The sequence below is a fragment of the Ovis aries genome, chromosome 1 (assembly GCF_016772045.2).
Source record: "Ovis aries strain OAR_USU_Benz2616 breed Rambouillet chromosome 1, ARS-UI_Ramb_v3.0, whole genome shotgun sequence".
Taxonomy (NCBI): domain Eukaryota; kingdom Metazoa; phylum Chordata; class Mammalia; order Artiodactyla; family Bovidae; genus Ovis; species Ovis aries.
The window spans coordinates 11,081,765-11,109,253 of NC_056054.1; the positions used below are offsets into that span (position 1 = coordinate 11,081,765).

Sequence of the window (27,489 nt, forward strand, 5' to 3'; positions counted from 1 at the left end):
GTCCCATCTGTCCTTAGGGCTGGCAGTTGGGTGGGGAGCAGGCATCCTCCTGAATTCTAAGAAGAACTTGAGGACCCGGTGGTCTGCGGATATCCAGCCGTACCTGGTAACCAGTCCCAGACGTCTTCTGGCAGTCTTCCATTTTGTCTTTCATTCATTCACTTAACAAAAATGGTTACATCTACTCTATACTAGGCAATGAGCTCTATGCCAGGGATGCAAGGAGGGAGAAAAGACATGGTCTCTGTTCTCTTGCAGTTGACAGTCTAGCAGTGAGCATCAGAGACACAGGAGCCCTCTCAACATCCATTCCCATTGCCCCTTCCTCATTCCAGAGCCCTGATTTTGTGTAGGGGGCAGTCTTCCTCTTGGATCCCACTATGTTCTTCAGCAGAGGTGGCTCCTAAGCCCAGGGGTGCATCAGGATTGCAATTGCTGGTCCCACCCGCCTTGCGAGTGATTGGTTTAGGTATCTGCCAGCAGATACAAAGAAAACCTTCCCTCATTTTTTTTTTTTCCTCACTCTGAAAGAAAAATAGCAGGTGGGAGCCAGCCTCTAAGGTGACCTCCCAGTGTCTCCCGCCCTCTAGTGTTCACACCCTATGTAGTTCCTTGTCATGTAGGACCAAGGCTGGGCTGAGTGATGATAGAATACAGTGGCGGTGGTGGTGGGCCATGTCTGAGATTAGGTCTTAAAAGACACTGCAGCTTCTGACTCAGTTGCTCTCTCACTCTGGAGGAAGACAGCAAGCACGACACTAGGAAACAGCCTTATGGAGAGGCCCACCTATGGAGGCATCAAAGCCTCCTGCCAACGGCCCCACGAATCAACTTGGGAGTGGATCCTCCAGCCACAGTTAAGCCTTCAGGGGACTTCAGCCTTGGTCAATAGCTTGGCAATAACCTCATGAGAGACCTTCTGCCAGAACCGCCAGCGAAGCCTTTCCAATTAAAATGTCATTTTAAACTGCCAAGTTCTGTGACAACTTGTTACACAGCAGTAGTTAAGTGAGACACTTCAGGAGGAGAAAACCCTATTGGTATGACATGAAGTCCTACTGTGAGGCCTGGAATTGCTGTATCCATCCTGCTAACCTGAGGACAGAGATAACATCAAGGGGGCAGTGCAGCAAGATGGGGAAAACTGAGGTCCTTGAGAACACCACTGAATTGCCCAACCTCCAAACCAGTCCTTCCCCTGGACAACTTCCCTTGTTGTTTAAGCCAGTGGAGTTGGGTTTTCTGCTGTGGTGGTCAAAAGCTTCTAACCCATCTAGGGACATAGATGATAAATACATAAACGCATTTCTGAGTGAGCTAGGATGAAGGAAATATCATGGACGAAAAGCTCATCACACAAAGACCTACTCAGAGAAAGTGTCCTCTAAAGATGCAGCATTTCAACTTGACCTGAAGGATGAGAAGGAGCCAGCCGTGTGAAACAGAGCAAGAAGAGCTGCAGGGGGAGGGCTCAGTGTGTGGGACGCCCCAGAGGACCGAGAGCAGGACCAGTGCTGCTGAGGGCCGGGAACTGTGGCAAGAGCCGGCAGAGGAGGCGAGGTGGGCAGGGCCAAGCCACAGGTATCCAGGATCAGATGGGCAGGGAAGGTGCTAACAGTTTCCAGGCCCTCTCCACATCTAATTCCTTTGACACCCCTCCCAGCCCCCAGCTCATACCGAGGCAGAGATGCCATTTCCCTGAAGGCAGTACCCTCTGAATACTGTGGCTGGAGAATCACTTATTCGTTTATTCATTCAATCAATTGTGGAGCACCAGTTAAGCACCACAGGGATATGATGGTAAGCAAAACCAGACTTGGAAGCTGTTGGAGCTTCCTGGTGGGAAAGACGGGTATTAACCAAATAACCACACAAATGGAAACATAAAATGTGGTTAAGTGCTCTGAAGATGGAATATCTGAGTAATAAGAACACCCAACAGGAGGATCTAGGTTGAAGTCAGATAAGATATCCTTGAATAAATGGTGTTTAATCTGAAATCTGATGGCTGGTAGATGTTGACTGGTGAAGTCAGGAATGGAAAAAGGAGAGGAGACAGAACATTTTCTAGACAAGGGAAAAAGCAAGTGCAAAGGCCTTGCACAGAAAGGAGATATGTTTCAGTATCTGGAGGAGTGTAAGCAGATCTGAAGGAGTCTATTTTTACTCATCACTGGAGTCCTCAGTGTCTGGTACCATGCTGCTGCTAAGTCACTTCAGTCGTGTCTGACTCTGTGCGACCCCATAAATGGCAGCCCATCAGGCTCCCCTGTCCCTGGGATTCTCCAGGCAAGAACACTGGAGTGGGTTGCCATTTCCTTCTCCAATGCATGAAAGTGAAAAGTGAAAGTGAAGTTGCTCAGTCGTGTCTGACCCTCAGTGACCCCATGGACTGTGGCCTACCAGGCTCCTCTGTCCATGGGATTTTCCAGGCAGGAGTACTGGAGTGGGGTGGTCTGGTACCATAGGCACTCAATATTTATTTAAGGAAGGGCTGTTGATAGAGATGATCATACTGAGTGAAATAAGTCAAACAGGGAAGCACAAATATATCACTTATATATGGAATCTAAAAAAAAAGAAAATGATACAAAAGAACTTATTTACAAAACAAAAACAGACTTACAGACATAGAAAACAAACTCATGGATACCAAAGAGGAAAGAAGGGGGGATGGGATAAATTAGAGGAGTTTGGGATTAATAGATACAAACTATTATCTATAGATAACCAACAAGGGCCTACTGTATAGCACAAGGAACTATATTCAATAGCTTTTTAACTTTTGATAAACTATAATGGAAAAGAATCTAACAAAGAATATATATATATATATATTTATATATATACACACATATATAAAATAAGTTTGCTATACACCAGAATGGAGAAGGCAATGGCACCCCACTCCAGTACTCTTGTCTGGAGAATCCCATGGACGGAGGAGCCTGGTAGGCTGCAGTCCATGGGGTCGCTGAGAGTCGGACACAACTGAGTGACTTCACTTTCACTTTTCACTTTCATGCATTGGAGAAGGAAATGGCAACCCACTCCAGTGTTCTTGCCTGGAGAATCCCGGGGACGACGGAGCCTAGTAGGCTGCCATCTATGGGGTTACACAGAGTCGGACACGACAGCAGCAGCAGCAAACACCAGAAGCAAACACAACCTTGTAAATCAACTGTGTTTCAATTTAAAAAAGAAAAGAAAAGAAAGGTCCATTGAGGAGGTGGTGCTTGGCACAAGGTGAGCCAGACCATGCAAGGCCTTGTAAGGCTGTGTCAGGAGTCTGGATTTTATTCCAAGGGCCATGAGAAGACACCGAAGGCTATTAAATGGGGTGGGAAAGGTGACATGGTCAGACTGGCATTTTTATTAGACCTCTCTGGCTGATGGGTGGGAAACCAGTAGGGACTTGACTGTAGGGACTTGACCAGTTACGAAGTGATTACCAAGATCCAGACAGAAGATGATAGAGGCTTAAGCTCAGGAGACAGAGATGGAAAGAAGGTGTTATTTAGTCTCTAAGTCACTCTTCCGGGACGCTTGCAATGCCATGGACAGCAGCCCACCGGCCTCCCCTGCCTATAGGATTTCCCAGGCAAGAATACTGGGTTGCCGTTTCCTTCTCCAGGGGATCTTCCCAACCCTGGGATCAAGCCTGCATCTCCTATATTGCAAGCAGAGTCTTTACAACTGAGCCGCCTGGGAAACTCTCGGAAAGACGTGGGCCACATGAATTTACTTTTTTATTCCAGAAACATTGAACACCTACTATGTGCCAGGCACAGAGGTGCTAGAGACTTTCAAGCACACAGAAACTGACATGGTCGTTATGCTCATGGAGCTTACAGTCTGGTGGAAGAAATGCACATTAAATAAATAATAGTACCAAATGGACAGTTACAACTATGACAGATACATGAAGGGGAAGCATGTGGGGCTAGGAGAGTGAGTAATGAGGGACCTGCCCTGATCACAGAGGTCAAGGAAAACGTCCCTGAGAAAGCAATGCTGGAGCGGAGATCTGAGAGAGTAGGAGTTAACAGGACAGAAGGGTGGGATTCGTTCCAGGCAGAGAAAACAGCAGGTGCAAAGGGCCTGTGATGACCTTGGCCAGTGCATTTGAAACGGAGAGAATAAGGAGGAGGATGGGACCAGAGAGGGAGGAAGGACGGGACCACACAGGAGTTTATGGGCCACGCTACTAAGAGTTTGGTCTTTACTGCAAGAGCCACCGGGAAGCTGTTGAGAGATTTCAGCAGGTAGGTGACACGATCAGAATAAGGATTTGAAAGGTTTATCAGATGGGACTTCCTTGGTCCAGTGGTTAAAACTCCACACATCCACTGCAGGAGGCATAGGTTCCATTCCTGGCTGGAGATGAACTAAGATCCCTGCAAGACTCGCTACCAAAAATAAAAAATTATCAGAGATACCACCTGCGGGAGGGATTGAGAGGGGAGAGGAGTGACAATAGGGAGTGCAGACACAAAACAATTCTGGTGAGATGCGATGGCCACTTGGTGCAGTGAGTAGGGGGAAACCCAGAGGTAGAGAGAAGTGAAAAATGGGGTACGCAAGAGAAGAGTGTCAAGGATGACTCCTAAGTGTTCTGAGTCAAATAACTATTTGGGTGTTGGTGCCATTCACTGAGGGAAGGAACCCTGGAAGAAAGCCAGGTTTAGGTGGACAGATTATGAGTTCCACCTGGAGGTCGGTGGTGGATAACAATTTCTTGCAGGGACTGGAGCTCACGGAATGGATCTGATCCCATAGGTTGGGAGGAAGGGGCCAGCAGGTCAGGAGGGCAGTCCTAGGAGGGTGCAGGCGCCTAGGACCTGGGGGTGGGGCGCGGGGGAGAGCATTGCTTTGCAAGAACTGGCGGGCTGCAGAGACGCCGGCCTCCCCGTCTATTTCCCGGTTTCCTGCCGGAGCTTTAGGAATGTCCGGTCTGCTCTTAAGCAAGACAGAGCGGAGCGGAGGCGGGGGCAGAAAGCCTGTGCTCAGGAAAGCCCTTCCTTTCTCCAGCTCTGCTCCTTTCCCAACAGGGCCAGACCAGGCAGGACCAGAGGAGGCAACAAATGCCCTTCCCTCGTCCTCCCTCCCTCCCAGCCACTGCTCCAGAGCTTTGGCCCTCTTATAAGCACCCAACTCTTCCGCTTTCTCCACCAGCTCCACGCGCGGCTGTGCGGATGAGACTCTTGGAGGAGCAGTCCCTCCACCCCTCAGCCTGGGCCCGGCTACTCCAAGAACGGACATCTGGCTCCCCCTCGTGGTGACATCAGCACGTTGACGCTTTAGGTCAGATCGAAGCTGCCGGGGCCAGAGGCGGGGCTGTGGCCGGCGTCCTGGCCTAGAGGTCAGGAAAGTGTGTGTCCAGTCCTGGCCAGTGACTCACTCTATAACGGTGCGCTGTTCCCCTGACCTCTATGTGCTCCGATTTCCTTGCCTGCAAATTAGGGTTAGTGATCTGGGTGAGGCTTTCCTTGGCTAACACATAGAGTTTTTAAAAGAGTTTTGTTAGTTTGAAAAACCCCTCTCCCTAACTTGAGGTGCCTTGACATCCAGTGGCCGCTCAACAAAACCTCCTGTGTGTTACCAGCCCGTTCCCTAAACCACTCCATTTCGGGACAGCCACATTAGACATACTCCCATTGGACTTCCCTGTGCCTCAGAGGGTAAAGCGTCTGTCTACAATGCAGGAGACCTGGGTTCAATCCCTGGGTCCGGAAGATCTCCTGGAGAAGGAAATGGCAATCCACTCCAGTACTCTTGCCTGGAAAATCCCATGGACGGAGGAACCTGGTAGGCTGCAGTCCATGGGGTTGCAAAGAGTCAGACACGACTGAGCGACTTCACTTTCACATGGCCAGAATATGGTGATGCATGGGGCCAGGTTGGTACTGTCGGGGCGCTCAGTTGGAAAGACCAGGCATAGAATGGATGGAAATACAAAGAAGAAATATTTGATCCAGATCTCAGGGCCGGCTACTCGGGGCTTGAGAATCTCCTTTAAAAAAAAAATCATTTTATTTATTTTTCGTTTTGGCTGCTGCCTGCCAGGCGTCCCCTACACTGGAAGGCAGATACTTAACCACTGTACCACCAGAGAAGTCCCTGAGAAGCTTTTTTAAATTAAGGATTGAGAACTTTATGCCTCCAAAGGACAGCCCCTAGCTTTCAGCTCTGGTCCACAGTGGCTGGGTGGAACTGGATCCCAGCATTGCTGACAATGGCCAGCAAGGGTAGAATGATGGTTGGGGTCTGCCCCTGGTGTAAGTAATAAAGGTGGAGAATTGAAGAAGAAGAATAACTAAGAATAACTAAAAACCGGCCTGCTTTTTAAGATCACTGTTCATTTTAAACAACATCAGTTAAAAAATGCTTCTCCCTGAAAAAAACATTTATTGGTCTAATTTCTTTGATCTTCCCAGGTGGCGCTAGTGGTAAAGAACCCGCCTGCCATGCAGGATACACAAAGGACATGGGTTTGAGCCCTGGGTCGGGATTCCAGTACTTTGGCGTGGAAAATCCCATGGACAGAGGAGCCTGGAGTGTTGCTATCCATGGGGTCGCAAAAGAGTAGGACATGATCAAGCGACTAAACAGCAATGATTAGTGATGTTAAGCATCATTTTTATGTGCTTATGGGCCATTTGTATATCTTCTTCGGAAAAGTATCTATTCAAGTCTTTTGCCCACTTATTAATTGGGTTGTTTACTGTTGTTGAGTTTTAGGAGTTCTTTCTATAGTGTGGATATAGATTACTTTTCAGATATGTGATTTACAATTGTTCTCTCCCATCCAATAGGTTGCCTTTTCAGTCTGCTGATAGTGTCTGATGCACAAAAGTGTCTGATTTTGATGAAGCCCAGTTTATCTATGTTTTTCTTTTGATGTCATATCCAAGAAATCACTGCCAAATCCAATGTTTTAAAGCTTTGCAAGCCCTATGTTTTCTTGTAAGATTTTATAGTTTTAGCTCTTATAGTTAGGTCTGTGATTCATTTCAAGTTGGTTTTTGTCAGGTAATCAATTTTTTTAAATTAAGACAGTAGAATTTCAGAGACAGCTTACCCTAAAAGTAAGATTCAGACCCTGGACTTTAGGTGCTAGTATTCCTGAGGGTTGACTGCCTGCCCTTCTCACAGTTCTAAAGTTGTTCTCATCCTCTTCTGGGGCTTAAACTGCTGTGTAGGTGAGAGGTTGTACGGTCCAGTTAAGAGCTCAGATGCTGGAGCTGGGCCTCTGGAGTTCCAGCCTGGCTGTCATTCGGTGGTCACGCTTGGTGACAGTACTGAACGTTTCCCCCTTCACCTGTAAAATGGCAAGAGTAAAGGCACATACCTCACAGGGCTGGTGTAAGGAACCAATAAATTAATGTGTATAAGAATTTAGGGGGAATTTCCTGGCAGTCCAATGGTTGGGACTCTGCACCTTCACTGCTGTGGGCCTCGGTTCAGTCCCTGGTTGGGGAGCTAAGATCCCACAAGCTGCATGGCACAGCCAAAAAAGAAGAAAAAAACTTAGAAAAGTGTCTAACACTTCATGAGAACTAGATAACATTTTTATTGTTAACTTTATGCTGATGACTCCCAAATAAGAATCTGCAGTCCAGACCTTTATCCTGAGGTTGGCAACCTACATATGTGTCTGCAGGACATCTTGACGTGGACAACTTTTGGGCACCTCCAATTCAAGTCCAAATCTGGACTTAGAACCAGAGAACATCACAGGACCCACCAGTGTCTCAAGGCAGGTGTCTGGGAACTCACCCCTGCTGCCTCACCTCTGCAATGCCTCCCGCTCCCTCCCCAGTGCTCCGACACCCTTCCAGCTGCTGTCATTTCTGCCATCCTAGAAAGAGCAGCACGTCCTCTCCTCTAATCTAGTTTCTCCAGAACAGCCATGTGACTTCCCTGACGATCCAGTGGTTAAGACTCTGTGCTTCCACTGTAGAGGGCGAGGGTTCGATCCCTAGTCCAGGAACTAAGATTCTCTATGCTCCGTGGAGTGGCTTCCTGAGTGCTGCTCACCCGGCGGCTCTCACACCCTTCTCTTCTCTGTGTACCCCCAACCCTGGATTTGTGGCTCCTCTCGATGTCTCAGGGCCTTTGTATGAACTGTGCATGCAGCCTGGGACACCGTCCCCTGCCTGCCCTCCTCCCCATCCCTCCGTAGTTGGCTGATGACTGTTCAGTTCTTAAATGTGTCTTCTTCTAGGTGGCCTTCTTTGACCCCAGAGCTCTGGACCTACCCTCACACAACAGATGCTTTATCATAACAATTTGTCTACTAAATGCTCCTCTGCCAGAACCTGAGTCACAAGAGCAGGGACCTTCCACTCTGGTTGCCTACCTACTGTGTCCTTTGTAGCCGTAGTGCCTGGCACCCCACAGATGCCATCTGTGTGCAGTAAGTATCTGACAGGGAAACATGGCCAAGAGCGTGGACCCCAGGCCAGCTGGGGGAGTAAGGGGAATACTAGGAGGGTCGTGTTTCTGTGATTGAGTGTCAGACCAGCAGGGACACTTGCCAAGTGTCCCAGAACCTGGGCAAGAATCAGGCAGCAAGTGCCCTGTGTTCTGATTAGCTGGGAAGTCTGTTCTTTGAAACCACTGCAGGGCTTTAAGTTGGGAGGTAAGGGACTTCCCTGGTAGTCCAGTGGTTCAGCATCCGCCTTGTGATGCTGGGGACAACAGTTCTATCCCTGGTCCAAGAAGATTCCACAGGCTGGGGCAATTAAACTACTGGGCCACAACTACTGAGCCTGCATGCCTAGAGCTCATGCCCCACAACAAAAGAAGCCACCGCAGCGAGAAGCCTGCACACCAGAGTGAAGAGGAGCTCCTACATCTCTGCAACTAGAGAAAGCCTGCTTGCACAACAAAGACCTTCCGTCAACATAACAAAGCTCAGTCAAAAATAATTAATCAGTTAAGTCAGAAGGTAACATGATTGGAGGTGAAACACCAGCTGGGCAGAATTGGAAGTTAGGTGGGCCAGGAAGACAGTATGAGCAGGAAGACAGTTACGAGGCTGTGGCACTGAGATGTCTCTAGAAGGACACACAGAGAAGTGGGGAAGGAAAGTGGGTGGCCGAGAGGCAGGGCAGAAGAGACATTGCATTGCATGCTCTTTTGTCCCTATGGAATTTTAAAGCAGGTGCCTATATCACTTGGTCAAAAAATCATCTTATTTGTGTATTTAGGTTGGCCACACTGTGGGAAATTCCGCCAAAGATTATCTTAAAGAGCAGATGAATGGATTTCCCTGGTGTTCCAGTGGCTAAGACTTTGTGCTCCCAATGCAGGGGGCCTGGGTTTGATCCCTGGTTGGGGAACTAGATCTTGCATGCCACAACTGAGACCCAGTGCAACCAAATTAATTAATTAAATTAAATATTTTTTAAAAAAGTGGATGAGAAACTTCCCTGGTGGTCCAGTGGTTAAGAATCTGCCTTCCAATGCAGCAGATGTGAGTTCTAGCCCTGTTTAGGGAACTAAAATCCCACTCATCTCGGGGCAACTAAGCCCTCATACCGCAGCTACTGAGCCCTCACACAGCAACAAAAATCCTGCGTGCAGCCGCTGAAGAATTAAAAGAGACTGGATGAAAGGGGTATATTACAATAATCTATGCAGTACATAGTGTCTATAAAATTTGATTTTTTTTGTATTATAAATTAATGCTGACTCTAAAGAAAATGAGAAGATGTATAAAAGTAGGAATAATTAAAAAAAATAAAATCCCCTAAGTTCCCTCTACCCAAATGTCCACAGTGATAGGAACACTCCCTGTTTCTCCACCTGAAGCAGCTGGTAGATAAGCTGGGTAAGGGCTGGAGGAGGGGGTTTGTTTTCCTGTGGGGCTACTGGATTTAAGAAATCAAAATACAGGACCCCTGTTAAAGTAAGAATTTCAGGTAAACAAGGAATAGTTTTTTAGAAGTATATTCAAATATGACATAGAACATTCTTACATTTAAAAAGTCTTTTTGTTACCTAAATTCAAATTTACCTAGGCATCCTCTATTTTATGTGGCAACCCTAATGCGTGCGTGCTAAGTCACTTGGGTCATGTCCGACTCTCTACGACCCTATGGACCCTAGCCCACCAGGCTCCTCTGTCCGTGGGATTCTCCAGAATACTGGAGTGGGTTGCCATGCCCTCCTCCAGGGGATCTTCTTGACCCAGGATCAAACTCGCGTCTCTTAGGTCTCCTGCCTTGACAGGCAGGTTCTTTACCATTAGCCCCACTTGGAAAGCCCGGCTGATCCATACCCTGGTCTTTCTCTTCCCTCTGCCCAGACTGCTAGTCCTTTTAAGTTTTTATTTGAATACTTCTTACTTTAAAAGTCACTCCAGTTTATTTTTTAAATTGTCATAGAGTTTTCTGCTGTGTCCATGTCCTACATAGCACCCACCCTAGGCGCTGCTGGCCAGGTCACGGCAGCCCAGGCCCCCAGGGTCTGCTTGGGGAGGGGAGTGAGAGGGGCAGGGCTCAAAGTCCTGGCACCAGGCCCTGGGTCCTGGTAATTGAGCCTGGATGTTGAGCAGGGGCTCCAAGCACCGGGTACCATGTCCTGGCTCTGAACTCTGGGACCTGGGAACTGGAAACCAGGGCCAGGGCAGAGGCCACCAGTGGCTGGTCACTTGGCAGAAGTTACTGGGCTCAGTGGCCATCCTGAGCCTGGTGTCACTTACTGCCCCCGGTGGGAGGGGTTGCCTAGTTCCCCGTTGTTTTGTAACAGCTGCTGGACTAGGCTAGAGGGGAAATTCAAGGAGCTGAGAGTAGGGTGGGGAGGAAGGGATCAGTAGGTTGGGCAAGGCCACTTGGACAGGCTCTGGGGGTGGGGGTGGAGTGACAGCAGGTTGGAGCTCTAGGCCTCAGGGAGGCAGGCAGCAGGGTCCTGGGGGCAAAGACAAGAGAGGTGGTGGGAAAAGCGATACCCTTTAGACCCTCTGTCTTTATAGCCTCTGGTTCCCTGACCTCCTGGCCCAGCTCCCAGGTCGCGGCAACTGGAGTGATGAGTGTGGGCTGAGGGAGCACTGATGCCAAATGCTTGTCTCATGACTCAGAACACAGATCCAGCCAGAGCAGATGGCACGGCTGAGAGCGAGAAAAGGAGACCAAGAGATAAACAGAGACAAACAGGGACGTCACTAGAGAGAGACCAGAGAAACAGGACCGGGCGCAGAATGCGAGGCTGACCGGCCACACACAGCAGCGGGTGCTGCGGGGCAGGGAGGGGTCAGTGGCTGCCAGCGGCGAGCCTTTCCTCTGCTTCTTCCCAGACCCTGCCTGTCTGGGTTTCTCCCCTACTGTGTCTCCGGTCCCAGAGTTTCTCAGGCTCAGCACTGTTGGTGTTTGAGGCAGGATCCTCTCTGATGCGGGACTGGGGGGGTGGGGGGGGGGCTGTCCCATGCATTGTAGGATGTTTAGCAGCATCCCTGGCCTCTGCCCACCAAATGCCAGTAGCACCCTTCCCCTGGAAGTCTGACAACAAAAAATGTCTCTGGACATTGCCAAACGTCCCCTGGGGAGGAACTGCCCCAACGAGCTTCCCTGCTCCCAGGTAGATCATGTGCTTGACAGGCATTCCCGGTTCCTGGCTCATTCTAGTTCTCCCATCTAGAACCAGCCCTTGTGCACCCCAACTGTGCCCTGCTTAGCTTCAAAGCCAGGGATACTGGGAGAGTTGCTGAGACTGAGAAGGGGGTCTGGTGATAAGATCTGCTGAAGCAGCGGTGAACACGGTCCCCGCCCTCGTGGCGTTTCTGGTCTTCTTCCATCCAGAAGGCGCCACAGGGTGTTCTGGGGTGCCCTAGGGGGTGCTTTGTGAGCGGGCATACACTCTTGTCTCAAAAGGAGAAGGGAAAGACGAGTCCCCAAGTATGTCAGGACTAGGTATTTGGGGCTTGGTTCTGTTTGTTTTAATTTATTTGGCTGCGCTGGGTCTTAGCTGCGGCATGCAGGATCTTCGATCTTCACTCAAACTCTTAGTTCAGCCTGTGGGATCTAGTTCCTAGACCAGGGATCAAACCTGGGCCCCCTGCAGTGAGAGTGCAGAGTGTTAGCCACTGGACCACCAGGAAAGTCCTAGGGACTAGGTATTTGCAGCAAGTATTCATTTTACCCACAATACTCAGATGTCAGACATGTATATTTATTTATTTCTCTAAGTCACATTATCTGCTCCTAACCCCCTGCCCACCAAGCTGGTGGGAAATTCATTCATAGTCATGTCTGGGGAGTCCTCTACCCAGTGTTGTGCTGGTAAAATGATTTCAAATGGCTTTAGGGAAATGTTGGGGTGGGTGGGGCTGTGGTCTTAAGGAGAAATTTGTAGCATCCGCCCATTTCCATGGTGTAAATACTCCCACCACAGCTGACTTCTAGCTGCCAACCTGACATCACTGAAGGAGTTACTGGGAGGAGCCAGCAGCGGTGCACGATTATGCAGCATTTCCACCATGTAGAAGGGAATAACTCCAAGAGCACGTGCAATAGCCAAATGTGGTAAAATAAATAGGCAGTGACAAGCTTTGAATGCATGAATACATGGCATTTAATTGTAAGTTTACAGAGTTTAATGTATTTATAATGCTGCCACCCCCCTGAAGCACAGCATTTAATTCCTGTTTTTATCCAGTCTAGAACATTCAGGGCAGGACTGTTTGATCTTCAGTCAACTTCAGTTTATCTTCATGGAAACTGCTTGGCTTAGCTACTGTGATCTTTTGCTGTGACTCCCAAGTCAGCACTCCTAGTACATCCCCTCCCCAGCAAATAGAAGCTCTGCAGGCCAATCAGAGGTTCTGGGAGATCAGAGTGGGTGTGATGCAAAGTCCCTATTACTCAAGAAAAGACAACAGTCACAGCCAAGACACCCGGAGCCCTGCTCACTTTCTCAGGCTGGGGAAAACCTTCAAACCTTTCCTAAAGGGCCCATTTCCTCCTCTCTCCAGTCTGGAGCCTGGGAGCCCCATGCTCTGGAATAACCCAGCTTCCTGTCTGCTAGAGTCTTGCCTTGTAAACAAAAGTTCTGGCTGGGGGATGTCTTTTGATGCCTGGCAACCTTTGACAGCCTCAGTCCCCACCCCCAGCCAGAGAGGAGGAAACTTACCCATAGCAAGGAGTTAGTCTGTTGTTCAGTAGCTAAATCAGTCCAACTCTTTAAGACCTCATGGACTGCAAGGAGTCCAAAACGCAAATTGTTGACTTCAGTGTGTTTTTCTGCTGCCTAGTCTGAGCACCGCAGTGGGGACAAACCCCTAAGGTACTGAACTAAACCAAAGGACGAGTATAGGCCCTGAAAGGAGAGATTATAGATGGACTGAGACTTCTGGACCTGCCTGGAGGGAATTAAACCACTATGGGAGTAAATCATCTCCCTTCCTGGCTGCCCCACCGACTACCCAGAGCTGATTTTCCTCCCCCCAGGTTCGAAGACTTCTAATGGTTCTCTACCACCTCAGGATGAAGTCATAGCAACAGCCAACTTCCTGGACCTTGTAAGGTAAGGTAAGTGAAGTGAAAGTCGCTCAGTCATGTCCAACTCTTTGCGACCCCATGGACTATACAGTCCATGGAATTCCCCAGCCAGAATACTGGAGTGGGTAGCTTTTCCCTTCTCCAGGGGATCTTCCCAGGAATTGAACCAAGGTCTCCCGCATTGCAGGCGGATTCCTTACCAGCTGAGTCACCAAGGAAGCCCTTGTAAGGTAAGAGTTGTCCTATTTTACAGATGAGAAAACTGAGGCCCAGAGAGGGAAAGTCACTTGCCTGAAAGAACACAGCTGAGGAAGTAGTCAGGGCTGGAATATGAACTTAGATCGAAAGCCTGTACTCTGCACTGTGTGACCCCATCTCTTATCCCCACCTAACCCCTATCTCCTTCCACAGCATCCTGCACAAAACAACTTCACCCATTCCCATACAGGAGCCAGGGAAAGGAGAGCAAGCACAAATGTATTTATTATTTCTGGCTGCTCCTTGGCTTGTGAGATCTTAGTTCCCCCAGCAGGTGTTGAACCTCAGCCCTTGGCAGTGAAACTCTGGACCGGCAGGAAATTCCCCAAGCACAAATTTGCTGATCAATTGCAAGACAACACCCCTGTGTTAGTTATTGCTGACCAGACCAGGGGCAATTTTAAGCTAGTTTCACTGAACTTTTTCTCCCTAAGCAAGATGAAGAGTTTCTCAGCCTCAACACTATTGATATTCTGGGCAGGAATATCAAGAATTACCTTGTTTTCAGGGGCGGTCTTGTGCATTATAGGATGTTTAACAACATCCCTGGCCTCTACTCACCATATGTCAGTTGTGCCACTTCCCACCCACCCCACCCTCCCCCCAGGCTGTGACAAGAAGTGTCTCCAGTTCAGTTCAGTTCAGTCACTCAGTCGTGTCCGACTCTGCGACCCCATGAATCGCAGTACGCCAGGCCTCCCTGTCCATCACCAACTCCCAGAGTTCACTCAGACTCACGTCCATCGAGTCAGTGATGCCATCCAGCCATCTCATCCTCTGTTGTCCCCTTCTCCTCCTGCCTCCAATCCCTCCCAGCATCAGAGTATTTTCCAGTGAGTCAACTCTTCGCATGAGGTGGCCAAAGTACTGGAGTTTCAGCTTTAGCATCATTCCCTCCAAAGAAATCCCAGGTCTGATCTCCTTCAGAGTGGACTGGTTGGATCTCCTTGCAGTCCAAGGGACTCTCAAGAGTCTTCTCCAACACCGCAGTTCAAAAGCATCAATTCTTCGGCGTTCAGCTTTCTTCACAGTCCAACTCTCACATCCATACATGACCACTGGAAAAACCATAGCCTTGACTAGACGGACCTTAGTCAGCAAAATAATGTCTCTGCTTTTGAATATGCTATCTAGGTTGGTCATAACTTTTCTTCCAAGGAGTAAGCGTCTTTTAATTTCATGGCTGCAGTCACCATCTGCAGTGATTTTGGAGCCCCCCAAAATAAAGTCTGACACTGTTTCCCCATCTATTTCCCATGAAGTGATGGGACCAGATGCCATGATCTTCGTTTTCTGAATGTTGAGCTTTAAGCCAACTTTTTCACTCTCCTCTTTCACTTTCGTCAAGAGGCTTTTAGTTCCTCTTCACTTTCTGCCATAAGGGTGGTGTCATCTGCATATCTGAGGTTATTGATATTTCTCCCTGCAATCTTGATTCCAGCTTGTGTTTCTTCCAGTCCAGCCTTTCTCATGATGTACTCTGCATAGAAGTTAAATAAGCAGGGTGACAATATACAGCCTTGATGTACTCCTTTTCCTACTTGGAACCAGTCTATTGTTCCATGTCCAGTTCTAACTGTTGCTTCCTGACCTGCATATAGGTTTCTCAAGAGGCAGGTCAGGTGGTCTGTATTCCCATCTCTCTCAGAATTTTCCACAGTTTATTGTGATCCACACAGTCAAAGGCTTTGGCATAGTCAATAAAGCAGAAATAGATGTTTTTCCGGAACTCTCTTGCTTTTTCCATGATCCAGCGGATGTTGGCAATTTAATCACTGGTTCCTCTGCCTTTTCTAAAACCAGCTTGAACATCAGGAAGTTCACGGTTCACATATTGCTGAAGCCTGGCTGGAAGAATTTTGAGCATTACTTTACTAGCATGTGAGATGAGTGCAATTGTGCAGTAGTTTGAGCATTCTTTGGCATTGCCTTTCTTTGGGATTGGAATGAAAACTGACCGTTTCCAGTCCTGTGGCCACTGCTGAGTTTTCCAAATTTGCTGGCATATTGAGTGCAGCACTTTCACAGCATCATCTTTCAGGATTTGAAACAGCTCAACTGGAATTCCATCACCTCCACTAGCCTTGTTCGTAGTGATGCTTTCTAAGGCCCACCTGACTTCACATTCCAGGATGTCTGGCTCTAGGTGAGTGATCACACCATCGTGATTATCTTGGTGAAGATCTTTTTTGTACAGTTCTCCCGTGTATTCTTGCCACCTCTTCTTAATATCTTCTGCTTCTGTTAGGTCCATACCATTTCTGTCCTTTATCGAGCCCATCTTTGCATGAAATGTTCCCTTGGTATCTCTAATTTTCTTGAAGAGATCTCTAGTCTTTCCCATTCTGTTGTTTTCCTCTGTTTCTTTGCATTGATCGCTGAGGAAGGCTTTCTTATCTCTTCTTGCTATTCTTTGGAACTCTGCATTCAGATGCTTATATCTTTCCTTTTCTCCTTTGCTTTTCACTTCTCTTCTTTTCACAGCTATTTGTAAGGCCTCCTCAGACAGCCATTTTGCTTTTTTGCATTTCTTTTCCATGGGGATGGTCTTGATCCCTGTCTCCTGTACAATGTCACGAACCTCCGTCCATAGTTCATCAGGCACTCTATCTATCAGATCTAGTCTCTTAAATCTATTTCTCACTTCCACAGTTTAATCATAAGGGATTTGATTTAGGTCATACCTGAATGGTCTAGTGGTTTTCCTTACTTTCTTTAATTTCAGTCTGAATTTGGCAATAAGGAGTTCATGATCTGAGCCATAGTCAGGTCCCGGTCTTGTTTTTGTTGATTGTATAGAGCTTCTCCATCTTTGGCTGCAAAGAATATAATCAATCTGATTTCGGTGTTGACCATCTGGTGATGTCCATGTGTAGAGTCTTCTCTTGTGTTGTTGGAAGAGGGTGTTTGCTATGACCAGTGCATTTTCTTGGCAAAACTCTATTAGTCTTTGCCCTGCTTCATTCCGTATTCCAAGGCCAAATTTGCCTGTTACTCCAGGTGTTTCTTGACTTCCTACTTTTGCATTCCAGTCCCCTATAATGAAAAGGACATCTTTTTTGGATGTTAGTTCTAAAAGGTCTTGTAGGTCTTCATAGAACCGTTCAACTTCAGCTTCTTCAGCATTACTGGTTGGGGCATAGACTTGGATTACTGTGATACTGAATGGTTTGCTTTGGAAATGGACAGAGATCATTCTGTCGTTTTTGAGATTGCATCCAAGTACTGCATTTCGGACTCTCTTATTGACCATGACCTTAGAAGCTGCCTCTCCAGTCCCCTCTTGCATCAGAAGCAGAAGCCTAAACCACAGCGACCTTTCTCCCCTAAGGTGCTTCAGAAGAGGGGACTTAGTCCTCCTTCCCTGGAACATTTTATTTCATTTCAGAGTGTTTATGCTCAGTTGCTTTAGTTGTGTCCGATTCTGCGACCCTATGGACTGTGGCCTGCCATGTTCCTCTGTCCATGGGATTCTCCAGGCAAGAATAATGGAGTAGGTTGCCATGCTCTCCTACAGGGGATCTTCCTAACCTTGAATCAAACCTGCATCTCCAGCAGCTCCTACATTGCAGACGGATTCTTTACCACAGAGCCACTGGGAAAGCTCCTTTTTATTTCTAAGACCTGCTTTTTTGAAACAGCTGCTGTTTTATCTTTTGTCTAGCTCAGTGGTTCTTAACTGGGCTGGGCGGCAGGGGTGGATTTTGTCCCAAGTGAACATTTAGGAGCCTCTTTTCCTTCTGTGTCTGGTACTGGTTCCTGCTTTATGTGTCTGTCTCCGTCCTTGATCTGCTCAAGGACCAGTGGATTGAGGAGGACGGAAGTGGAAGCCTGTTTACATGGAAGGTGTGCATGGGGCAGGGGATGGGGTGGGGCTATCAACCAAAACAGCCCTTCCAACAGTATTCAATATTCCCTTAAATGATCCTTTCTTTCTTTTTTGGCCTCGCCTTGCAGCAGGGATTCCCCGACCAGGGATACGGAATAAATGTTGCCTGCACCGGGAGCTTGGAATCTTAATCACTGGACTGCCAGGGAAATCCCTTAAAATGAACCTTTCATATCTCTGCACCTTCCCACTTTTCCTATGACACCCTTCCATCCTTCAAGAACCAGATCAAATGCCTCCTCTTTTGGGAAGTCTTCCCTGCTCCTCGGAGGCTGCTGGTCACTGGAGACTCCTGAGAGGAGGGATCATACTATGTCCTATTTGTATCTTCTGTATCCTTTACTATCTCATAGATGGGGTAGGAATTCAGTTAAGACCTGAGTCTGTTTTACATATTTAATATATTGAGAACTTCTGTGGCAGTCTCTGTGCTGGGGGAATATACAGAGGTCACAGGACACAGTGCAGTCCAGGTCCATGAGAAAGCCAGAACTGAAGCTGGTACAAAATGCTAGTTCTGGGGTGTGAGAGTGATACACACACATATACACCCTAAACCCAAAGTTCAGACCAGGCCAATCAAGGCAGCAGGATGGAGAGCCAAATCAGCTTTATTGCTAATTGCTGCTATTTGAATCTAAGCTCAGAAAATTTCCCCTCCCATGTCTAGACCTTGGGAGACCACCCAAGGAAGCCTCATCCAGGGAGAGTCTGAGCAGGACAGACAGAGCTACCCAATCGTTGGACCAACCCTGAAAGTGGGGTCAGGGAGGTGGATCTCCAGATTTGCCTTTAGAAATCTGATGGCACCCTGGCCATATGTTCACCACAAGAAGGATGGGAACAGGAAGGTCTGAAAAGGGAGGGGAGCGGAGTCTTAATTGCTTGTTGAAGTTTCTCTCAGTCTCATCCATCCCACAAAACATTTCTTCTCCTTAGGGGAAGAGCATGTGAATGAGAAAGGTGAATGGGAGTGGGGGTAGGAGTTCTCGCTTTTGTAAAGGCACTAATCCCATTCATGAGGGCACCACCTTTATGGCCTAATCACCTCCCAAAGATTCCAAGTCATCGAGGGTTAATCAGATATCAATATATGAATTTGGAGTGGTGAAAAACATTTAGTCTATAGCAGCCAGTATTGAGGTCCTACCCCAAACCAACTGAATCAGAATTTCTGAAAGGTGGGGCCCAGACATGGACATTAAAAAAAAAGAAAATCCCCAGTGACCTAATGTCAACTTGGTGGAGAATCTCTGCTTTCTATAAGAAGTGTAAGCCTTGGAAACAGTTATATGGGGCCTTTAGTTCCCCAACTTGTCTCATGTTGGAATCACCTGTATAAACTTTGAAAGTAGTGATGTCTGTGTCCCACCCCAGAGACTGTGATTTACTAGGTGTGGGACATGGTCTGGGTGTTGGAATTTTTAAAATATTCCAAGGTGATTCCAATGTGCAGGCAAGTTTGGGAACCATTGGATTAGAGTACTCTCTGATGGTAGATGCAAGCCAACTGGCTAAGGAGTAACCACCTCCTGCTTAAGCTCATACATGAAAAGCCTCCTCTTGGCCGATGATCATCAGGAAAACAAGCAACTGCTACCTCGGTCAGAATGTTTGGTTTGGTTCTCCTGCAAAACAGAGATGGAGGTGAAGGCAGTTTGGTTGGTCTGAGCGACAGCAAAGATATCTGCTCCTGTTTCCCACAGGTAGACCTTCAAACTTAAAGGGTCACACATTGGTACTGGTCCCAGTCTCTTCTGATTCCCCTTCCCATCTTCCTTCTCTGAAAATCTCTTGAACACAACAGATATCCCCATCAGCTTCAGTCTGCTACTCAGGACTCCAACGTTAGAAGTGACAGATACTCAGGACTTCCCTGGTGGTCCACTGGCTAAGACTCCATGCGGCCAATGCAGAGGGACCAGGTTCAATCCCTGGTCGGGGAACTAGATTTTCTACTAAAGAGTTTGCTTGCTGCAACCAAAGATTTCACCTGTTGCAACTAAGACCTGGTGCCACCAAATAAATAAATAAAAGCAGTGATAGATACTCATTTCAAACAAATTCATTTATTGGCTCATGAATGGAAAAGTTGAGGTGATGCTAATCTCAGGTTCTTTTGAATCCAAGAGCTCAAACCGGAAGAGCTGAGAATCTGTCTTTCTCAACTCTTGGCTCTGCTCTTCAACTCTGTTGACTTCACTTTCAAGAAGGCTCTCTTCAAATAATGACAAAGATGACTAGTAACAAGTCCAGGCTCTGCTACTCTTGTAGTTTAGCAACCCCAGAAGAGAGAGAGGGCCCTTTTCCCAGTGTTCTAGCATACGTCTCAGCCTGATGACTCCCTACCCCAGCCGCTAGACAGATTTCAGTCACCTGCCGATCACTGTGGCCAAAGGAATGAAATGTACTGATCAGCCAGAGTCACCTGCCCACCCTGGAGCCAGAGTGGGAGAGTGAAGTCATCTCAGAGGATTATCAGAGTGCTGTTACTGGAAAGGAGGACTGGAAAGATGCTGAGCAGGCACAGCAATAGATGGCCAATCTATTTGCTCCCAGGGAATGAAGGAATGAGATGTGCAGAAACCACAATGTAAGGTAGGAGCTAATAAATGCGGAGTAGAAGTGGGGTAGTCCTGACGGAAAGGGACACTGAACTGACAAGGGAAGACTTTGATAGCTGGGGCCATTGGGGAGGAAGGGCATAAGCTGGCAGGAAGAGGCAGGAAACCCAGTGTATGGGCAAGATGAGCACACATGACTGGAGCATTTTGCACGGAAGAGCTGAGGCTGGTGAAGACATTGAGGCCAGACGGTGCAAGGCCCTGAGCTTGCCCTTCTTCCCAGTGGCAATGGAATGCTTTTGAAGGTCAAGCTGGGAAGCTGGTCAGATTAGACCATGTGGGCCCTTGTAGAGCAAATTGAGGATTTAGGATTTGGTCTTGAGAGCACTGGAGCTAGGGAATGGCTTGAATAGAGCTGTCCTTGAGAGACAGCATGCTGACTACCTTCTGCAGGAAGACCTGAGTGGAAAGAGGCAGGAGGCAGGGAGATTGGGGAAGAGTCCTTAGCCAACACTTATACACCCTTTACTCTGGCCCAGACACCATTCTAATCACTTTACAAGTGCTAAGCCATGTAAAGTCTTCCCTGATGGCTTAGACAGTAAAGAATCTGCCTGCAAGGCAGGGGACCTGGGTCTGATCCCTGGGTCAGGAACATTCCCTGGAGAAGGGAATGGCTACTCATTCCAGTATTCTTGCCTAGAGAATTCCATGGACAGAGGAGCCTGGTAGGCTCCAGTCCTTGGGATTGCAAAGAGTCAGACATTACTGATTGATTTTCACTTGAGCTTCCCCAAGTGGTAAAGAACCTGCCTTGCCAATGCAGGAGATGCAAATGACATGGGTTTGATCCCTGGGTCAGGAAGATCCCCTAGAATAGGAAATGGCAACTCACTCCAGTAATTGGCAACCCACTCTAGTATTCTTGCCTGGAGAATCCCATGGACAAAGGAACCTGGCAGACTATAGTCCATAGGGTTGCAGAGTCAGACAGGACTGAAGAGGCTTGGCATATGAGACAAGTAATGGCCTGGACTTCCCTGATGGTGATTAAGACTTCATGCTCCCAATGCAGGGGGCCCAGGTTCAATCCCTGGTCAGGGAACTAGATCCCACCTGCCAAAACTAAGAAAAAGGAAAAAAATCCCAAGTGCCGCAACTAAGACCTGGAGCAGCCAAATAAATTAATGTTTTTTAACTAAGACATGTGAAGGCCTGAAACAGGGCACTAGGAAATTCACCAGATGTTCTTTGTTTTGTTCAGTTGCTCAGTTGTGTCAGAGTCTTTGTGACTCAATGGACTGCAGCACACCAGGCTTCCCTGTCCTTCACCGTCTCCTGGAGCTTGCTCATACTCATGTCCATTGAGTCAGTGGTGCCATCTAACCATCTCGTCCACTGTCATACACTTCTCCTCCTGCCTTCAATCTTTCCCAGCATCAGGGTCTTTTCTAATGAGTCGGCTGTTCACATCAGGTGGCCAATGAATGCTGGAGAACCTGTGTCTCTTGCAACTTTAGCTTCAGCGTCAGGCCTTCCAGTGAATATTCAGGACTGATTTCCTTTAGGATTGACTGGCTTGATTTCCTTACAGTCCAAAGGACTCTCAAGAGTCTTCTCCAACACCACAGTTCAAAAGGGACAGAATATATTAGACTTTATGACTGATGCCATAAGGTGGGTGAGGTAGAAAGAGGAAGCCAGCGTTCCTCTGAGATTTTTAATTTTTAACTGTTCCTTCTGAGCAGTCAGAAGGATGGATGTCTCCTGTAAGAAACAGAGAAATAAGAACTGAGAAACGTTCACACACATTTACTGCTCCCAATTCTATGCCTAGCTCACTGCAGGGCCCTCAGAAGACAAAGAACAAGCTCATTGTTGCCTTCTAGGAGATGGCTCTCTGTGGAAGACATAGGCATGTAATGAATGATTTCAGGACATCCTGATGAATGTGGGGAGATTTGTACAAGCAGTGTGGGGTAGTGAGACAGTAATAGTACATTCATCCACACAGCTGCTCATGCCGGATTCATCCACACAGCTGCTCATGCCAGAAACCCAGGGGTCAACCTTGACTCCTTTTCTCCCTCTTTCATCTAATCATCAGGACCAGTAGATTTAATCTCCTAAGTATCTTTTGAATCTGCTTACTGTTTTTTCATCCCCAATGAAAACAGACAAGATCAAGCCACTGTGTCTTCTCATTTTAACTATGGTGGTATAACTTCCTAATTGGTTTCTCCACTTGTATTCTAGTTAGCCCTAATCCATTCTCATGCTGAATAATCCTTTAGAATAGGAACTTTATTTAATTGTTTAGGAAATTTATTTAATCTTTATTTACAAACATTTATTTATTTATGGCTGCATCGTGTCTTAGTTGTGGCACTCAGGCTTCTCTCTAGTTGTGGACAAGAGCTCAGTTGCTCTGTAGCTTGTGGGATCTTATTAATAGTTCTCGGACCAGGAATTAAACCTGTGTTCCCTGAATTGGAAGGTAGATTCTTAACCACTGGACCACCAGGAGTGCATACATGCTCAACGTGCCCAACTCTTTGCAACCCTGTGGATTGTAGCCTACCAGGCTCCTCTGCCCATTAGATTTTCCAGGCAAAAATATTGGAATATGTTGCCACGTCCTCCTCCAGGGGATCTTCCCAACCCAGGGATTGAACCTACATCTGTTGTGTCTCCTGCATTATCAGGCAGATTCTTTACCACTGGGCCACCTGGGAAAACCTCTGGATCACCAGGGATGTCCTTTATCCAATCCTTTGAAAAAGGAAATCGGAATCCCTCCCAAGCTTATATACCTTTCAATGGCTTCCCACTGCTCTCAGAGTAAAATCCAATATTCTCAACCCGGACTATCAGACCCAGCAGGATCTAGATCCTGACGACCTCGCTAGGCTCACTGTGCTTTAGTTCCTGTTACGCTCCAGAGTCAATGGTGGGCCTAACAATTTTTAGAATGTGCCAAGTTCCTTCAGGCCATAGGGCTTTCCTATGTGTTGTTTCTTCTGTCTGGAATGCTCTTTCCCATTCTCTACCTCGTTAACCATAAGTTTATCAGTCAGTTCATTAGGGAAGCCTCCTCTGACCGTTAAGCCTAGGTCAGGACCTCTGGATTCTATGTCAAGAATCTGCAAACTTTTTCAGTAAGGAGCAGGTAATATTAAAGGCTTTGCAGGTAACAGAGCATCTCAGGGTCATAGTAGCTATAGAAAATACATAAATGAATTTCCTGATGCTGAACTTTGAGTTTTGTATATACTTTCCATGTGTCATGGAATATTAGTATTCTTTTGATTTTTCTAACCATTTAGAAATGTAAAAACAATTCTTAGCTTCTGGCCATAGAAAAACAGGGGTGGGCTAGAATTGGCCCGTAGGCCGTAGTTTGCCAACCCCTATCCTAGTCCATGAGATACATATATCTCATCTACTTTCCTGTGTTGCCCTTATCACAAGTAGTAATTAATTATCCATGTGATAGACTTCTTAATGTTGCTTTCCAGTTAGAAGTAAGCTCTGTGAAGACAGGGACCATATATATATATATATGTTCTTTTTTTGGCTAGGTTTTTGTTTCGGTTCATGGGCTTCTCTTGTTGCAGAGATGGCCACGAGGCATGTGGGATCTTAGTTGCCTGACCAGGCAGGAGGAGAAGGGTATGACACATGTCCTTGCACTGGAAGTTGACTTTTTTTTTAAGATTGTTTATTTACTTTATTTTTGACTGTGCTGGGTCTTCCCCTACTGCCCCTGGGCTTTCTCTAGTTGTGAGGAGTGTGGGTTACTCTTCTTTGCAGTGCTCAGACTTCTCATTGTGGTGGCTTCTCGTCACAGAGCATGGGCTGTAGGTGAGCAGGCTTCAGTAGTTGTGGTGCACAGGCTTAGCTGCCCCATGGCATACAGGACCCTCCAGAAGCAGGGATCAAACCCATATCCTCTGCATTGGCAGGTGGATTCCTAATCACTGGAACACCAGGGAAGTCCTGGGACCACATTTATTTTGTTTACTATTTCCTCCTTAGCTTCTAGCACAGGGCCTGGCCCATAGTAGGTGCTCAGTAAATGAATGGAGTCATAAGGTGCTCCTTTCCTTTAAAAAAAAAAAAGTATTTATTTGGCTGCTGGCTCTTAGTTGCAACATGTGGGACCCAGTTCCCTGACCAGGGATTGAACCTGGAACCCCTCCATTGGGACCTCAGGATCTTAGCCACTGGATCACCAGGGAAGTCCCTATTCATTTCCTTGTGAGGAGCCCCAAGCTTAGTGGAGAATACAAATCTGTTAACAATTAACTGCACAATTAACTAGGTAATGCTTTTTTTTTTTTTGAAAAAAGTTCAGTTTTCAGCAGGTTCAGTTTGAGATAACAGTGTATGGTGACTCTCAAACATCTGGAACTGAGTTGATGCTAAGACGTCGATAAGGGAGTAAAAATGCATAGAAGAGCTGTAAAAGCTACCTGAGTGTGCCAGATCACTTAAGGAGAGAAGTCACTCAGGGAGAGAGGTTGAATGAGAAGAAGAGGAAGAGGAGGCTGGAACTGTGAGGTAAGTTTCTGGGCCAAGGAAGGGGCAGAGGTAGGAGCGAGATGAGATCCAGCAGAGGTGTTTTGGAAACCAAGAGGAATGACTATGTATTTTGTGTCTTTCTTGCCTAGAAAATCCCATGGACGCAGGAGTCTGGTGGGCTGCAGTCCATGGGGTCGCTAAGAGTCGGACACGACTGAGCGACTTCACTTTCACTTTTCACTTTCATGCACTGGAGAAGGAAATGGCAATCCACTCCAGTGTTCTTGCCTGGAGAATCCCAGGGACGGGGGAGCCTGGTGGGCTGCCGTCTATGGGGTCGCACAGAGTCGGACACGACTGAAGCGACTTAGCAGCAATTTACCGCTGTGTTCCTAGTATTTTGCACCAGGCTTAACCTTACAGTAGAAACTTAGAATCTGTGAATTGAAAATGACATTGCATCAGATCCTTTCGAGAAGCACTACCCAGAAAGCAGCCTACAAGAAATGCTCAAAGAAGGAAAAAAGAGCAGTGCGGGAGGAACGTTCCTGGGGCCAGTAAGGGGTGAGGGCACCATATTTGAGTTGAGCCTGGTGAGTTTTTCTCACAGGCTGAACATATTCCTTCAATATTTTTTTTCCCCACGTTGTTTGTTTACTTTGCCCTGGGGATGCAGAAATCCATCAAAACTGATCTTTGTTCTAAAGAGCTCACAGTCCGGTGGGGATGACAAACACAGCCCTTGATTATGAGATGGAAAGGTACTGCAGGAAGACAGAGATGAGAAGCTAGTAAATTTGGAAGGCTTCACAAAAGAGGGGATACGGAGCTCAGGCTTAAAGGTTGGAGTTCAGTAGGGCAGGAATTCCAGCGCAAACCAGCCTGTGCAAAAATCCTGATAAATGCCGTGGTTCTCAAACTTGTATGTGCACGAGAATCACTGGAGAGGTCTGTTTATAATGCAGATTTCAAAGTTACACATGGGAAATTTCTGGTTCAACAGGTGAGGGCATCCACTTTAACAAGCTTTACAGGACCTCTCTGTAAAACATCTTTTTGTGCTGCCATTGTGGTGGGAATCGAGATCAGCGGTGGCGGAAACGAGGCTGGAGAGCGCTTTGCCACCGGGCTTCTGGGTCTCCACAGGAACACACAACAAAAACAAATTCATTTTTAGTCTCGCTTTCAAGGCACTAGACGCTTTTACGTGCCTGACTTTGTCGCAACAACTTTGAGGTAGAAATTACTAGTCTCATTTCACAGGGTAGGAAACTGAGGCTCAGAGTGGGTAGATTTGCTCAAGGTCACGAAGCGAGAAGTGGCACGTTAGAGGACGAAAGCCAGACAAGCAGATTCCCAGCTCAGAGACTTTTCGACGACCAAGGCAGGCCGGGAGTGGGTGGGGCTCAGGCCCTCGCTCCAGGCTGCTTCCAAAATGGTGGGGGCCTTGGCGTCAGCAACGCCCCCGCCCCTTCCGTCCACCTCCCTCCTTCTTCCTCAGGCCACCCAGGCGGGGGGAGGGGATGGAACGGAGACGCTCACGTGACTGCCGACATGCTGGCGCGTGACGCAAAGCGGCGGGCCCGGTGTTCGCCTTGCCTTATGGGAAACGTAGTCCTATAGACTGTCAAGTTGGCTAGGAAGGCGGGAGCTAGGACTACATTTCCCAGGAGGCTGCGGGGCGAACGCCGAGGCTGCCGCCGTCCGAGAGCGGGGACGCGGGGCGCGCTGTCGGGCGGGGGCGAGATTCGGGCCGGTTGTGCCGTTGCGAGGCTGCAGCTGCGATTGCTGCGGTGGGCCCAGGTGAGTGAGGGACGCTGACGGGAGTTAGGGCCGCTCAGTTGACTCCAGCCGTTTCGTCTTTTTTCTTTTCTCCGTGGCCGCTGGCTCAGGGTCTCCAGCAGGCCTGGCGCGGAGTCGCTCCTCCGCGCCTGCCCCCCGGCCTCTTCAGAGAGGGCCCCGCTCGCTCCGGCTCCTCCCCCTCCCCGCCCTTCAGGGCTTCCCCTCGCTCCGGCCTAGCTCCCGACGCTGAGGGCCGCCTTTTCTCCGGAGCGGTTCCTATCTCTCTTTTTCTTTCTTGTAAGAAAGCCTTCCCTTTCTCCATCTCCCTGCTTAATCACTCACCCCTTTAGGGGTGAACCCTGTTATTTGGATTTTTCCCGGAACTCTTGAGTGCCCCCCCCCCGCCCCCGCCATCTCTATTGGCCTGGATCTGCCTTTTCTTAGGGCGCATGTGGCTGGTGTTGGTACCTCTCCCGTTCTTTTCGGCCTGGTGGCCGGCGGAGGCATAGTCCAAATTATCAGTCACGGGAACATATATGCGTCCACTTTCGTTTCTCTTGGGTTGGAGGTGAGGTCGACCTGCGTTCCTGTGGTAATTGGCGTGTGTTCCGCTTTAAGGTAATTTCCTTGGCCTCCTTTAGCTCCCAAGCAACTTTTATCAATCCTTCTCTTTGCCTTTCGAAGTCTGAGGGGTGAAGTAATCGCAGCAGAAACTGGCGAGTAGCACTCGTGCCCAGAAGTTGGAAGCCATCCGTGTTAGTTGAGTGTTTACCAGGAGATTGTTAATTGGATTGAAGGAAAAGCCGCAGAGTGTGGTGGAGCCTGGCCTGGGAGAGACGATGGGGCTTTTGGTGGCAGCATAACAGAAGGAACCTGGAGCCAGCTGCCCTGGTTCAAGTTTTGGCTCTGCTAGCTTTTGCTTTCTGGTCGAGGGGCTTCACTTGCAGGAGCCTCAGTTTTCTTAATCTGC

The 27,489-nt window shown here is 47.9% G+C and overlaps 1 protein-coding gene across 25 annotated transcripts in view; it reads left to right on the forward strand.

Moving 5' to 3' along the window:
• Positions 1–12,878: 12,878 nt before the first annotated feature.
• The window catches only part of THRAP3 (thyroid hormone receptor associated protein 3), an 81,905-nt gene continuing 67,294 nt past the window's right edge, over positions 12,879–27,489 (forward strand). For 18 of the 25 annotated variants that reach the window (XM_060419493.1, XM_060393426.1, XM_060419820.1 and 15 more), the window contains exon 1: positions 26,481–26,540. The gene's annotated coding sequence lies outside the window, so the exon portion shown is untranslated. Of the gene's footprint in view, positions 13,528–26,480; positions 27,138–27,489 lie in introns of those variants that run through there. The other 7 variants (XM_060419869.1, XM_060419887.1, XM_004001803.3 and 4 more) reach the window with 3 other exon arrangements.